This window comes from Anser anser (assembly GCF_964211835.1).
Source record: "Anser anser genome assembly, chromosome: 6".
Classification (NCBI taxonomy): Eukaryota; Metazoa; Chordata; class Aves; order Anseriformes; family Anatidae; genus Anser; species Anser anser.
This window is the reverse complement of record NC_139726.1, coordinates 38,205,699-38,219,807: the sequence shown is the minus strand read 5'-3', so window position 1 is coordinate 38,219,807 and position 14,109 is coordinate 38,205,699. Positions and strand designations below refer to the sequence as shown.

Genomic DNA, 14,109 nt, shown 5'->3' with positions numbered 1-14,109 from the left:
CTGTCCCAGGCGTTCGCACCCTGGGAAGAGCATAGCATCCCGTGCTTTAAACAGATTACCCTCTTCAATATTTCATTGGACTCAAACAGTTCAGCATCACATCATGTCTCTCTAAAGCCAGGCTGGTGATGGCAATTATTTTCCCAACTTCCTCTGATACCATAAACTCCCAGTTACAGCTTCATTGCAAGACTGGCCCATAGGATTAACTCAGCTGCTGAGTGAGGAAGGCTTTATTCAGACTACAAAGGTGTCCTTATTTGAGACAAGATGCAGCGAGTTAAACCACAGAACCTAGACTGCATTAGTACAGTGAACATTCTTATATCGTGACGACTTCTTTTTTTTTTTAAGAGTCCAATTCCTGTTCAGAGTTTCTTGTTCAGCAGCAGGTTTGTTGGATTTTCTACCCCATCCTGCTGTGATGAAGGGCTGACAAAGGACTGAGTCCTGGTACCCACCTAGCACTGTAAGCACCTGTGTGCAGAGGGAGCTGGTGGTGCAACACACCAAGAGACTCCGTCATGCCAGCTGCCCGGCTGCCACGCTGCTTGGCAGCCTTATCAGATGGCATAAACAGAACAGATTAGAGCTTGTCTTTGTCTCGCACTGCCTTCTTGCTTCCCAAGTGTTACCTTCATCCTTTCAAAGGTTTTAGATAAGCATTTATTGGGAGTGTAATTCTTGTTACTGAAAGTGGTTTAATGTGTGTGGAGAAAAAAATAGTCTTCGTAGTGATAAGGTAATAGCATATTTGAAGTTACATTACAAATTATTAGCAGCCCATTAGTTATTTTCTCTTCAAAAAGCCTCCAATGCGAGGACCTTGGACATTAATCCTTATTATTGTTACATACACTACACACATAAGAGGGCTCTGCTTTAGTAAATTGTATTGTTATATTTTCTGCTATGCTTGTATCGAATCAGCTTATTTTTGTCCTGCCAGGTCACCTTCCTTTGTTCTGAATTAATATCTAATAGGAAGTCATGTAGACAGAATAGCACATTGTCATAATAAATTGATATTTAATAGTATATGGATTGGTGCTAGGGTTTCATATCCATCTTCTGTCAGTTGTAGCAGAGATCTGAAACAGAAGCAGGGTATCCAAGTCTTAAAAACAAAAACATCCTCAAAACTAGACAGTGGAAGTCTGCATGCTTATTGTGTTCAAAAACAGGATTCTTCAGATCCTTGTCGTCTCCTGTGCAAAGGTCTTGGTATCAGGACAGTAACGTAGGAGTTGTCACCAGAGCAAAAGGGCCCTGAAGGGAGCCGGTGGATCAGCCCCACCACAGGGCACTCCAGGGTGAGCACCTGTGCCTTGGGCAGCTGAATACATTTCCCCAGTTTCCACAGTTCAGTGAGACAGGAATGGGTGTGCACAGGGCAGGCCCAGTGTCCCCCTGGAAGAGGACCCAGATGGTTGGGGAGAAAAATTTAGTTTAAAGAATGGGGTTAGAGTCAGATCTCTATTATTAGGCTTATGTTTATATTTCTTGTAGCTGCAACAGAAGCCCTACAGCTCCTTCAAGATGCAGAGGCAGCAGGATAGGAAAGCAACACGCTAGCAGAGGACTAAGGAGGCCTGCAAGCATGGCTTGCTTTGTTAAGATGACAGAAGGTGCCTAAAAATGGGGAAGCAAGAGCAGCCATGGCCAAATGAAGCACCAGCAAGCATTGGGACATTTCCCTCCACGATTTGTGCTGTCTCACATATTGTTTCCCTGCCATGGTTGTGCTATGGGATCCTGGACACTTTAAGCAGTTGACAGCAGAGGTAATTACAGATTTGGCTGGACTATTTTTCTCCTAACCTTAACTGCCACAAGATTTTATGCAAAAAAAAGTCAAAAATATTTATAGGGAAGAAAAAAAGATAACAGTAAGTGTTCACAACGGGTATTCTGAGCATCTCCATCCTATCTTCTGCTGCTGCAATTTCGCCAAGCGGCAGCACTCTCAGTAACATCACTGAATCGAGCTAATGCCACCCTCCCCGTTCACAGATAGAGAAGGTGCTGGGCATGGTGCCAGCCACGGGCACACTCCAGTCTCACAAAAATACACAAAATATTCTAGTATAAAAACATCATACTTCTTATTTGAAGATAAATACTACTTCAAACTTTATTTTCTAGCAAAAAGAAGAGGCTGAGAAGGCTTATAAGTGATTTGGCCTGGAAAGTAAGGTATTTACAAGGGTTTAGATGTCATTAAAACTAAAAGGTGTTAAAATACAGAAAATATTTACTTGTCACAGAAATATGAAGCTGTTTCTGTAGTTCACTCATTTAAAAGGCTGCCATATTAACAGATAACTTTTAAACTTTAATGGAAGTCTGTCGCATAATTAGATGGCATATCTACAACTCCGTGATAGACCCAAATTAATTTAGAACTAATGATAGAACTATACAATCATTTATTCCACAGTCTTTGATAGAGAGTCAGAGATGCCTGTCAAATATTACTTTGTGGAAACCATTTTCTTTCTTGAAAAGACATTTTCCAAGATAAACTGAAGTATAAATGACTGAGTAGCAAAGTATTTTCCTATACAATATTTTCCAAATGCACCTTCCTAATGACATACACCCTTTTAATATTTTACTGTGCTTCTCTGAAGCTATTGATTATGGTGACATGAAACTTCAGAATGTCTCGTATTTAAGTTGAGACATTCAGAACATAAGCCTTATAATCTGAGCTAATACACCAGATCTCTTGCTGGGGAGATGAACTGCTCTTAGTGCTTCTGCAAAAAGCAAGCATAGCTAAACATTTTAGTGACCAAAAACTGTTTTAGCTGAATGACTGGCAAATACAACTGGTGACTAATAGATTGTTTAAATAGTTTGTGCTTGGCTTCAGAATGACAACAGCCTTAAAATGCATATTGAAATACATTAGCTTACACAATTTAAGTCACAATTAGAAAGCTAAATACTTTTTCCAATGCTTTTGCCATTTGATTGTTTTCTGTTTTAGTAAGACTAGATAAAATAGAAAACATAGCAAATGAGGCCAAATAATTTCCCTCTTATAATAAAGTTGGAAGTTATAATGCAATTTATGAGAGACTCTCATAGCCTGGTTAGCAGATTTCTCTGCTTTTCGAGAAGCTCTGCATCTCCTCAGTAGATAAATCAAATGACAGGCCATTCTTTCAGCTGAATTTGTCAGTCTAACACTGCCAGGAACATTAAAAATCTTTTCTCATGAAGTCCCACAAAAGAGTCCAGAAGAGCAGCACCAGTAAAAACATACATGTATCCGGCTACTAAAATATTTCACTGATTCTAATATATAAAACTAAGTGACAGTGATGCTCTTGTATCAGCATCTAAGAAATGGCATATAATGATCTGTGCTTTCAGAGACGAAAGAAAAACATGTGTAAGAGGAAAAGCAAAAGGAGTACGACATGGGAAAGTTAAATGTTGCTTAGCAAAGATGCACTGGTGTGATTTGTATGGATGATACGCTTTACCTACTTTGAGAGAAGAATCACTTTTCTGCATACCAAGAAAGAAACTAAAGGCTTTACCAGGAAGGACACTGATGCACTGCTATCTGCTTCATATCAAAGTGGTCCCCCTTGAACTCATTGTTGGATACAGTGCAACTATTTGTGGACATAATAAAAAAATAACTTCACTCAAAGCACTAGGGTTTTTTTTTTTTTTTTTTTTTTTTTTAACCTTTCTTTTATAATGACTAGAATAACATAGCGGGGATGTTTGGAAAAGCACACTGCTCCCTTCTGCTTTTTCTTTAGCCAATACGTGGTGTCCTGCCCACCATTTTTCTCCAAATTTTATTTTTTAGACTACTGCAGCAGCTTGCTTCTTCCCATCTTCAGCTTTTGTTTTGTGCACTTGAACATTTACAATTAAATGGGGGTTGTGTCTAAGCATTTTGAGGATCTGGACACACCTTTCCAGAGCTGCTTAGACCCATTAACAGAAATCCTTCTACATGCTAATTGAACACAATGCAATGAGATCTTACCAGCGTGTGATGCAAAAAGGAACAGACCTCTTGGGCATTTGTCTGAGGTGACAACATGGATTTGGTGCAGGTCACTTCACTGGGGACTGGATGCCACATTCGTTTGTTGTTACACAAGGCATCTGAGCCTGCAGCAACTTGTTGCACGGCACATGGTTGTCACTTGCGCACCTGCTCTGAGGCAGCATCAAGAATTTACCTCTAGTATTTTTTCTTCACTGAAATTATACACCTGGTAGTTTAAAATAACATTACCACCCCTCCTTGGCAGAGCATAGCATAGACCAAGATACGTAAACACCAGCGCTTATCCAGACTTACACTGATGTAAACTGTCACCGACTTTTTCTTTCATTAAGTTACACAGAACAATTATGTCTGGCCCATTTGGCACCATTTTCCTTACCAGGCCAACACTTTGCTGTAAAGCCCGCAGAAACCCACAGGCTGGTACTGAACCTGCCGTGTTGTAGGAAAGGGCAGGGTGTGGGTGTGACCCAGCAACAGTGGTTTTGGAGGAATCCACTTCCACTGTCATTAGAGGCAAAGTTCAGTGTAATGGCCATGACTGTACTGCTGCAGTGCAAACACCTAATGATTGCCTCTGCTAGAAGAGAGTGAATTTTATTCTCAGCCAGTGAGGGCAGTGATGCTGGATTTTTGCATCTAAGCCACCCAAGTCACTGTGAATTATCTCCTCGGTGCCAATATTACATCAATATAGTATTGCATATCAAAGTAGGAAATAGCTCAAGTCACTCCAAACCTAAAAGACAGTAATATGGGAGACTGCTCTCTTATGGCCAAGAAGCAGCAACACACTGACCCCACATTAAGCACTTTCTACTGTCTTCACTCCTTTAACAATTCACAGAGTAACATGGGCTGAAGTAGGTGCTGCAGAAAAAATACTATTCACAGACAGAAAATGTCTTCATATTCAATAAGCTCAGAAGGATTATGAAAACAGTGTTTTCCCAACCCTTAGAAATTATATTAGACACCTGGCAATCAGACATTTGTCTCCTACTCTCACTGTAGACCAGTGTGATTTGCTTCTTAAGCAGCTGCAGGACTTGAGTTCAGAGAGCACAAAAATCACCACGTGCATCAGCAGTGCTGGAGGAGCCACATCGCCATGCCACCATCAGGACACGCTCTATGGAAGATCGTGTTTGCCAGCACAAACACTCCTGAAGATACAGATCTTCAGAAATAAATGCCCTGGTCATAAAAATGGGGAAATACACCTCTGTTTAGGTCTTCACCATTCCCTTTCTCCAAAATCTCTCGCCCTCCTAACATGCAAGTAATCCATCTTCTCCCCCAGTGACAGCTAAGGGGACCACAAGTTGCCAGGATAGCGATGGCCAAGTTTGGCTGCTTTCCCACCCCAAGGTGGGGTTACAAGCAGAACATCCCCATGTGCTGCAAGGCAGTCAGCATGCCTCACACTGCAGAGGAAGCTGCATTGCCCTCGCCTTCAGCAGCAGAGTGCACAGCTTGCAGGCTCCTGCTGTGAGAGCTGACACAGGTGGGATGCCTGGGACCAGACAAAGCTCATGGCTAAATACCGTAGGACACAACATACTTCCCCAAACTCCCACATGTCCCCAAAAGCCAGCTAGCTGTACACAAGCAGGGCCCACACAACACAGGCTGGCCTGGCCCCTTCCAAACCTCCCCACATTTCTGTATCATTGTATCTTCCCTATAAAAAGGCCCCATAGCCCAACTGCAGCATGCTCCCACACATGTTGATCATTTGGTGATGTTCCCATGCTCACCTGTTTCCTTTTGTCTGCCCTTTATTTTCCAAATTGCTATGACAAAACACTCAGCAGCCCATGAAAGATCCACCCACTGCATTGTTATCTGCACATTTTCTTCCATATATGTCTAACAGGGTGATGTGTTTATTACAATCTTACTGGCTACTATATATTGTTGCCTGAGTGACTGTGCTTCTTCCTTCCATTAAATTAACGCACACAGCGGTAACGTTAGTAACCCTCACTCCAATTTTTCTTTATCTAGCAGAGTAAGAAAAACACATAGTATGGGGTCCTCCTAATCACCAACAAAAGCTCATCTTGTTCAGTCAGTATAATTCACGCAGATGTTAGAAATACTGTGCAACTGTTTGGACAAAACATATAAAATTTGGGGGAGCAAATTACATGCCATATATCTTGTCAGATGCTTAACTTTGGTTTTCAGAACACACGACATTTACCTGTGCACACTGAATGAGTGCCACTCCTATTGTTAAACAAAGCTTTAATTTAGAGGAGAGATGGAGCTATCTATCAAAGCTGTTATGCTTTTCTGCAATCTTCTAAAGACCTAGCAAATATTACTTCACTACAAGAAACAGATAGCAGATGCAAAACCTTACTACCATGTGGAAAACTTGGGCTACAAGAGCACTTGGTAATCTAAACTTTGACACAAACTGCAGAATACAGCAAAACACTCAGCTTGGTCACAGGGCAGTTATGGTGGGAACATGACTTGCAAGCACCAAATTGCTGTAATGGGACCTCAATTTCATGGTTGTAAGAAAATCTTTCACCATTTTTAAGAGATGAAAATATCATAATAAAGAACAAAAAACTCATTAGCACTTAACAGCCCCCTGTAACTGAAGGCTTTTGTGAAGACAAGGATAATCTAGCAATGTTCCTCGATCAGTAGAGCCTGCTTCCTTTTGAACTCCTCACCTTCCATTTTCACACCTCAGAGTAATGTGTTTCAGTCTGACACTTTGGAGTTCATTTAGAGAAAAGATTTAGATCCAGATTTTAAATGAATTCAGGTCTTGTTATTATGAATCTCTTTCATTGTTCTGACATTTCTGGATGTTTTCAGGCCCCTTATGCCTAAAATGTATTTTGAATTTAATCTTATTCTTCACAAATAATTCAGATATGCAAGATACCTGTGACTTCAAGCTAAAAAGTTTCAGAGAATGAAGGCAGAAGATGTGCAGAATTAATTACACAAAATAAACACTACTGACCCTGGCATGAAAATTAGAGTGATCAGGAGAGTTTAAAATCTGCTGCATGAAGTCAGTGGGACTTCTGAAATCTCCTTCCATGACTGCAGTGGTAGGCAGATATGAAAAAAGGCTTTAAGTAGACCCTTTTTGATACCCAAAGGTAAGAACTTAACAGCCACACCCAGACGCCAGTAGACTTCAGCTAGAGTGTTCAACACCTAGTATGCATAGAAAATCCAAATGTGCCATAAATTCACTGAAAATTCCTACTCAGTAGAAAGTAATATCAGACATAATGCTCTGCCATTTTCACACATCTGCTTGATTAACGTTTTGTCAACTTACAGGGCTGTTTTTTGTGATTTTGCTGTTCAGCTAATCTGTTCAGCTGTGAACTAAGCCAAATTTTGAAACACAAGGCATACTTGTTTATAAGCATACCTAATAATAAGACTGTCAATACTTGTATTGTCATAATGGATCAAGTACCATCTCCACAAGCACCATTAGAGCCAAGCCTCACTGTGCTCAAAGACAGCCCACATAGGAATAGAAAAATCAGCTGGCTGGCTGATCCTGCAAGCACCTACAGAGCAGGTTTGTAAGCAGGGAGTATGAGAGGCTCCAGGGAAAGCTCTCTGCTCAGCTGCATCCAGCTACAAGTGACATTACCTCCAAACACATCTTGGGAGGTTCAGTGGAGGCAGAGCAATTCCTTCACCACGTCAGGTGGCTTCTCCTTATGAAGGCTGAAGCATCAGAAAAAGATGTGACAAATTTAAACAAATGTATACCCATTTGTTATATAGGTAAATTATCTTCCCTATTAAGTTTAACAAGTGGTGGATCTGTATTCTTCAACACATTAAATATTTGAATCCATTTAACCTTCTGAAGATTGTACTCTAGCTTAATTAGAAATGATGAGCCTCATACAGGAATTGCTAGGTGAAGTTTCTATGGCATATATAAAGCAGAAAGCCTGAGTAGCTGATATTAGTAGTCCCTCCTGGCCTTAAATTCAGTGGTATCTCTAAACTCACATAATGAGCACTCATGTAGCACATTCTGTTACTAGGTTTGAGATTTCAGTCCCAGGTGTATTCAGCAAGCCTTCTTCAATGCCCTTTAGTGGACAAATCTGGTACCGTCAGGCCAATGAAACGGTTATCTCCCCAGGTGGTATTTTGCAATATTGTGGCACAGGGTCCCACTCTAGGATAGCTGGGACAACTCCTAATTCAAAGTGTATGAGTCCCCATCAACCCTCATCTTCAGGGTTTATTCCCAGATTGACTATATACACCACTTGTTTGTTTCTCTCAATCCCTTTAAGCAGCTTATATCATTGGGAATTGCTATAAACATGTCCTAGCGCTGAACCAAGCCAGCCAAGAGATCGTCTAAACCAGTAATCCACATCCCAGCAGGGCACCAAAGCAGCATTTGCTCAAGCAAAAGCAGGACAGGCTGAAGAAGTCCCTTATCTGCAGGTTATTTAAACCAGCCATGCCTCACAGTGCTCTTGTTCAGAAACCTCTCCTACAATTTATTCAGAGGCCACAGGGCTCAAAAATGTGGATTTTCCCCCCACACCTCAATTCTTCCAAAGGCTCACTTGAAGTACAGCAATCCCCTCTTCTTTCCTCCTCACATCTTGATCAGCAGTTTACAAGTCCCAGTACCTCTGTATTTTGATGATATTGCTGTTTCTGGTACATCAGTACTTTTCTTCAGAAGCTAAAAAGCCTTTGTTGTGGTGCTGATTTGGATCACTTGCACTCCCAGCAGAACTGCAGTGAAGCAGTGCACAGCGTGCTTATTTGCCCTGGCTCTGCACTCAAGTACACTGCCCTTGAGTGTTTAGGAAGAGCCTACAGACAGGATTATGAACTAAGTATTGACATGTTTGTTACAAGTGTTATACTGTGCTCATGCAGCTTGCTTTCTTCATCTCCATGAACAGCAGCTTTGAAACCTGATTTTAGAGCTGAAACCAAAGCTGTTTTAAATACTACCCTACTGCAGAACTAAAACCTGACCTCACCACAGCAAGACTCGTGTGTGTATGTTCGAAACAAGCCCACCAAGAGATCATTGCAAAACTGCTGTTTGTAGTTTTCACACTGGCATATTTAGTTTAACTGCCTTCAGTTGAGATGCTAATACTTGGTAGATAATGCTACATGGTAGAACATGGTACAGAGGCGCTGACATTCTTACTGGTACCTTCTTCCTCCCCCCTCAAAGAGTTAATGAAAAATATTTCCATTGCATGGGGGAGGCGAGGGTTTGCTCTCTAGCATGAGGAGGCTCAAAAGATGAAAGCAATTATCTGTGAAGATACTAATTTATCCTGATAGCAATTTTAATAACAGCACGGTTTTTCTCTTAATGTCACTTCTTCTGCATTACTTTCTTTTCATTGCACAAAAAGGTTAATTGTTAAAATTACACTTAGGAATAGAAAATAAGGTTAAAGATGATATCTAGCTTCTGATACTGTTTAACCACCAATACAAGCTGGTACAGTTTCATTAAGCAAGAAAGAAGAGAATCTGGGGAGCAATGCAGAGAAAAGACTGAATATGAAAAAAATCACAGTAAATGGGTCAAATCATGCACAATTAACATTAAAAAGGATAGCATCACAATAAACCAAATGCAATGCTGATTTCTACACAATTAAAGGTAGAAATTGCATCAAACTGCTATTGCCTATTTCTTTCAGTGCAATCCTGACATCAATAATCTTAACTTCTCTTGGTTTTGTTCAAGCCCACAAAGAAAATCTGTGAGGAAAACAAGAGGTATTAAAAAAAAAAATCAAATAGATTAGCTATAACAGGCTTGATTCTCTTCCTTTTGGCACTGGAGAAGAACAGGAGTTGCTTATTGAGTTCTCCTAATGCCAAGTGGTTTAAAGAAGGGAAAGACAGTCCTTTCTGATAAAACCTTGATTTCTTTCATGGGGTGAATTTGACAGAACTTCTATTTTTTTTTTTATGTCTCGGTCCCCAATTTGCCTATTATCTGCCTCCACTTTCTTCCTCATTACTTCACCGCTTCCATCCTGAGCTGCCTTCACTAACTGTTTCTTCATAGCAGTTTTCTTTCAGTTATGGCTCCATTTATTCCAATACTCAGGGCCTAATTCTCGGTCCCATTTTACGTGGCTGAAGGCTCCAAATTAACACAGATTGTCCCCCTCGCCATTCAGATGGGCCGTACGCTCCTACTCTCCCACCCGAGCTCTGCAGATGTTTCATAAATGCTAACCCATGTTTTCCTCCTCCTGTCAGGATCTTTCAACTGCTCTATCCTTACCCTGTATTTATCACCTTTATGTTTCATGAAGCTCTCAAAAAGAAAAAAGCCACCCACAGCACTGTATGCATTTCCTTTTTCTTCCTCTTCTGCCTCCCACAGCCTCCTTTCACTTTAATCATTAATATAGTTTCAAACTACTTATCTCGATGACAAGCTTTAAGAAATTCATGCATGGTCAAAAACACAGAAAAATATTCCTGTTTCTATACATACTTGTTGTCATTATTCATTCAGACTCCCCAAATTCTTTCATCAAAACAAGCTGCTTCCTTTATCATCTGCCAACCCTAAGAAACTAAGCCCCCTGGGAGCTCATCTATCCTGTGAACTGCTGTCTTGGATGCGCCTTTATTCTCTATTTTCACAAAAAAAATAAAAAGAAAAAAGTTGCTGGAGCTTTATCAGTGAAAAATCATGAACCCTTGCAAGTGTTGTCAGACAGTGAGGGGAGAAATAATCAACTTCCTTGTTAAAGTGCTCAAGATACAACATATGGGCAGCTGTGTTTACAAGTTCTCTCCCTGCCTCTCAGCAAGTTTGCATATCACATACATCTTAAGCTACAGTCCTTTTATTTGACCATCCATAAGCACCGTGACCCTTGCTTTTGCCTCAAAAGAGAGGCTTCATTAGAAGCTATGCTTACAGAAAATGGACAGAACCAGAAAACACACAAACACTAAAAACCTGCATTTAAAACATCCCTCTTTGGAAGCAGAAATTGAATTTCAAGGGTGGCAGAGATAATTAGCTTAAGAAAACACATGCTTTCATTATTAAGTTTTGCTACAGGACCTGTCAGCAGCATCACTTGAGTGATTTATATGCAGACAGGAGTAGAAACAAATATTAGGGATTCAAACTTATGTAGATATGAATTTCATTCATTTACTGTCTAGTGATGATCTTCTTGTGAAGATCACATCATGCCTTACCTCCCAGGGTTACTACACAGCTCCACCTTCAGAGTCCAACAAAACACAACCCCTCCAGCAAGCTTCCCCTTCCCCAGGGCCCCAGTTGGTGCTAGCAAGCAGAGATTACCAGGGAAGTTTGTCCTCCACAGACCCTACACTGCAAGTTTACAACTCTACAATATAAATTTACTTTCTAATAATTGACCCTTCACAGAGCAGGACAAAGTCATAGAAGCAAGGAAGGAAGCAGTGGCAGGATGCAGACTGGGAACTGCTGCTACAGAAATGACTTTGCGAGACAAGCAGGAAGTCCTCAGATCACCATACAGGTGCTTAAAGGTAATCTGCATTACCTTCTTCTCAGTTTATTTGCCTGACAGTCAGGTTGGATCTAGGCAAGACCCCAGGGAACATAGTTAGAACAGAAAACCTTTCTAGTTCACCATAAAAATAACAAACCCACAACAGACAAGAAAGCCCACTCTCAGAACTTAATAGATCGCTTTCATGTTTTCTTCAGCATAATCCTGCTAATATTGGAAACTACAAAAGGACTAATTCATGAAACAGCAGGGTTGAACTCAAAAACAGGAATTCATAAAATAATTGTGTAAAAATACCTTTAGAAGAGAACAGAGATGTCTTGCACAGCAAAAACACAGCAGAGCAGACAGGACGCCTGGGTTCTCACTAGTTCTAGGCTCCTCTAGGTTCCTAGAGGAAATGGGCATGAGCTCAAAGCACTTGCTGCTTGGGTGCAATTCGTAAAGTCCTACAGATGAGGGACATGGGGAAGGTTTTGGTGTCTGACAGAGCTGAAAGCAGTTTACTGCTCTGATTACATGAGAAGGCAGGACTGTCTTGCAGCCCGCAACCAGGGAACCAGCAAAGAAATGGGGTAATTTGCTCACATTTATTGGGAAGGGCAGATGGGACTCCACAGCATGACAGTCCTATAACCAGGCAGTCTGTGTGTCATATTTTCCTCTCTCTCAGCTGATAAAATGAATTTTAGCTATTTCATCCTGAGAAAGGTAGAAAGATGTTACTTCAACAACAGGATGACTGCCTCTGGACTGAGAGAGCTCGAAACCATTAGCTTCATCTTCATATTTCTCTCTTTGTCAAGGTTGTAAATTTATCTCTGCTAGCTTCCCAGTTTTGTGGCTTCTGTTCCTAGTTAGCACTGAGGGCAATTGATGCCAAATGTAAATTTCTACTTGTTGCTATCAGACTATAATCAGTAACTGCTCTCATCAGGTGGTGTCAGCAACACATTTTTGATGCAGACGTTTGTAGCTGCTTTTCCAAAAGGTCCTCAGAAGGGGGCTTGTCAGACACCTGAGAGTGATGATGGCCATGATTCCACAGCTGAGACATCTTGAGCATTAACAGCTTCAGGAAGTTATGTTCTTTGCTATCATGGCATCTTCTGATGTGGACCATGTGAAAGCTAACACAAATGCTTTGTGCCCCCTGTGACATTACAACTCTGTTCAGGCTTTCCTAGTGTTCGACATCAAAGTTCCTTGAGACTCCGATACATTAGTCCAGAGGAAACCACTTGTAGTGAGACCAAGAGAATGCTTTCTCAGCAATGACACAGTTAATAATGTCATCTGCAGAGGACAGTGTACAACCAATAAAACAAGTAGGGGTTCATAGCTGCAGCTATTGTCTAACCACCAAACCTGTCTTATTTCTCCCGATATCTACCTCTATCATTACACATCTAATCTCACCATTGTGGATTATTTATAAGGTGAGCTTTCCCACAATTTACCATGGGACACGGTGGCAGCCGATTTCTAATTTGAGCACGGTCTCTGCTGTAGGAGATGCTGATGTTTTCGCCCTCAGTACTAAATTCTCCTGTAATTTTCTTTTTCTCAGAGTAATTTATCTCGATCAGACCTATTGTCCTTCTTCACTCACACCACAGTCACATTTAGACTTTTGTATTTCTCAGCTAGTCTAAACAACAGAATGTATACAGCAATTTGGGATACTAATGAAGAACATTAATTCAGCCTCTTAATATACCCCGAGGTGTCCAAAATATTTGCACATACATTTTATGAATAGATAAATTAAGGTTCTGCTTGCAAAGAGAGTAAGAATATTAGAGACTGAGATAAGAAGGCTAACAATCCATCTCTTGCTGTACACTTTGACATTTTTACATTTGACCAAATCGCATCTTCTTACAAAATATTACTGGATCTTCATATAAAGACATATCTTGTAGCATTTCTTTTTTATTATTATTATTTTCTGTTACCTTTTCCTTTTTTTTTCTATAGGACACTTTTTTCTCTCAAAGTTTTAAAAGCTTTTTGCAAACAGACCCTAACTCACTGTCAGCTGCATTGCTGCATGAGAAATCATTTTTTTTTTTTCCTGCAGCTTGCTGCTTATTTAAATGTCTGTCTAAAGGTTTATTTCATAAATTAAATCTTAAATGAGCTGAAAATGCTCAGACCTTCCTAACCCTTGCCAGTTTCTGCTGACTAAGGGAACCCAACAGGTAGACCTCAGGATGTTTATTCGGTGCCACAGACCTACACCAAAAGCTCTTTATTCTTCTTATGTTGACCAAGTGCTAAAATAATGCTCAGTCTCAAATTAACAGACCTGCTCTACAGACAAGGTTTTACTCTGCTTGCAGAAATGAACAGTTCTTCGCTTCCAAAGAACTAATTATAACAGCACCTGGCAGCATCACTGCAGATAGGGGCCTGTCAGCATTTTCTCCAGACCCTCTTATGTAGACGTTTATAGCTTGGTCTCATAAATTTGCTTCAGCCTAAAACTTAATATAAAATTTCCAGTGGCAGGCA

At 40.6% G+C, this 14,109-nt stretch overlaps 1 protein-coding gene and 1 long non-coding RNA gene across 2 annotated transcripts in view; both read right to left on the bottom strand.

The window, feature by feature from the left end:
- Nucleotides 1-14,022, bottom strand: part of LOC310901586 — a 34,310-nt gene extending 20,288 nt beyond the window's left edge. Inside the window, exon 1 of the long non-coding RNA XR_014585922.1 lies at nucleotides 11,890-14,022. This is a non-coding gene — a long non-coding RNA (uncharacterized lncRNA). The remainder of the gene's footprint in view (nucleotides 1-11,889) is intronic.
- Nucleotides 1-14,109, bottom strand: part of LOC310902102 (uncharacterized protein) — a 382,687-nt gene that overhangs the window by 94,017 nt on the left and 274,561 nt on the right. The window lies entirely within an intron of this gene.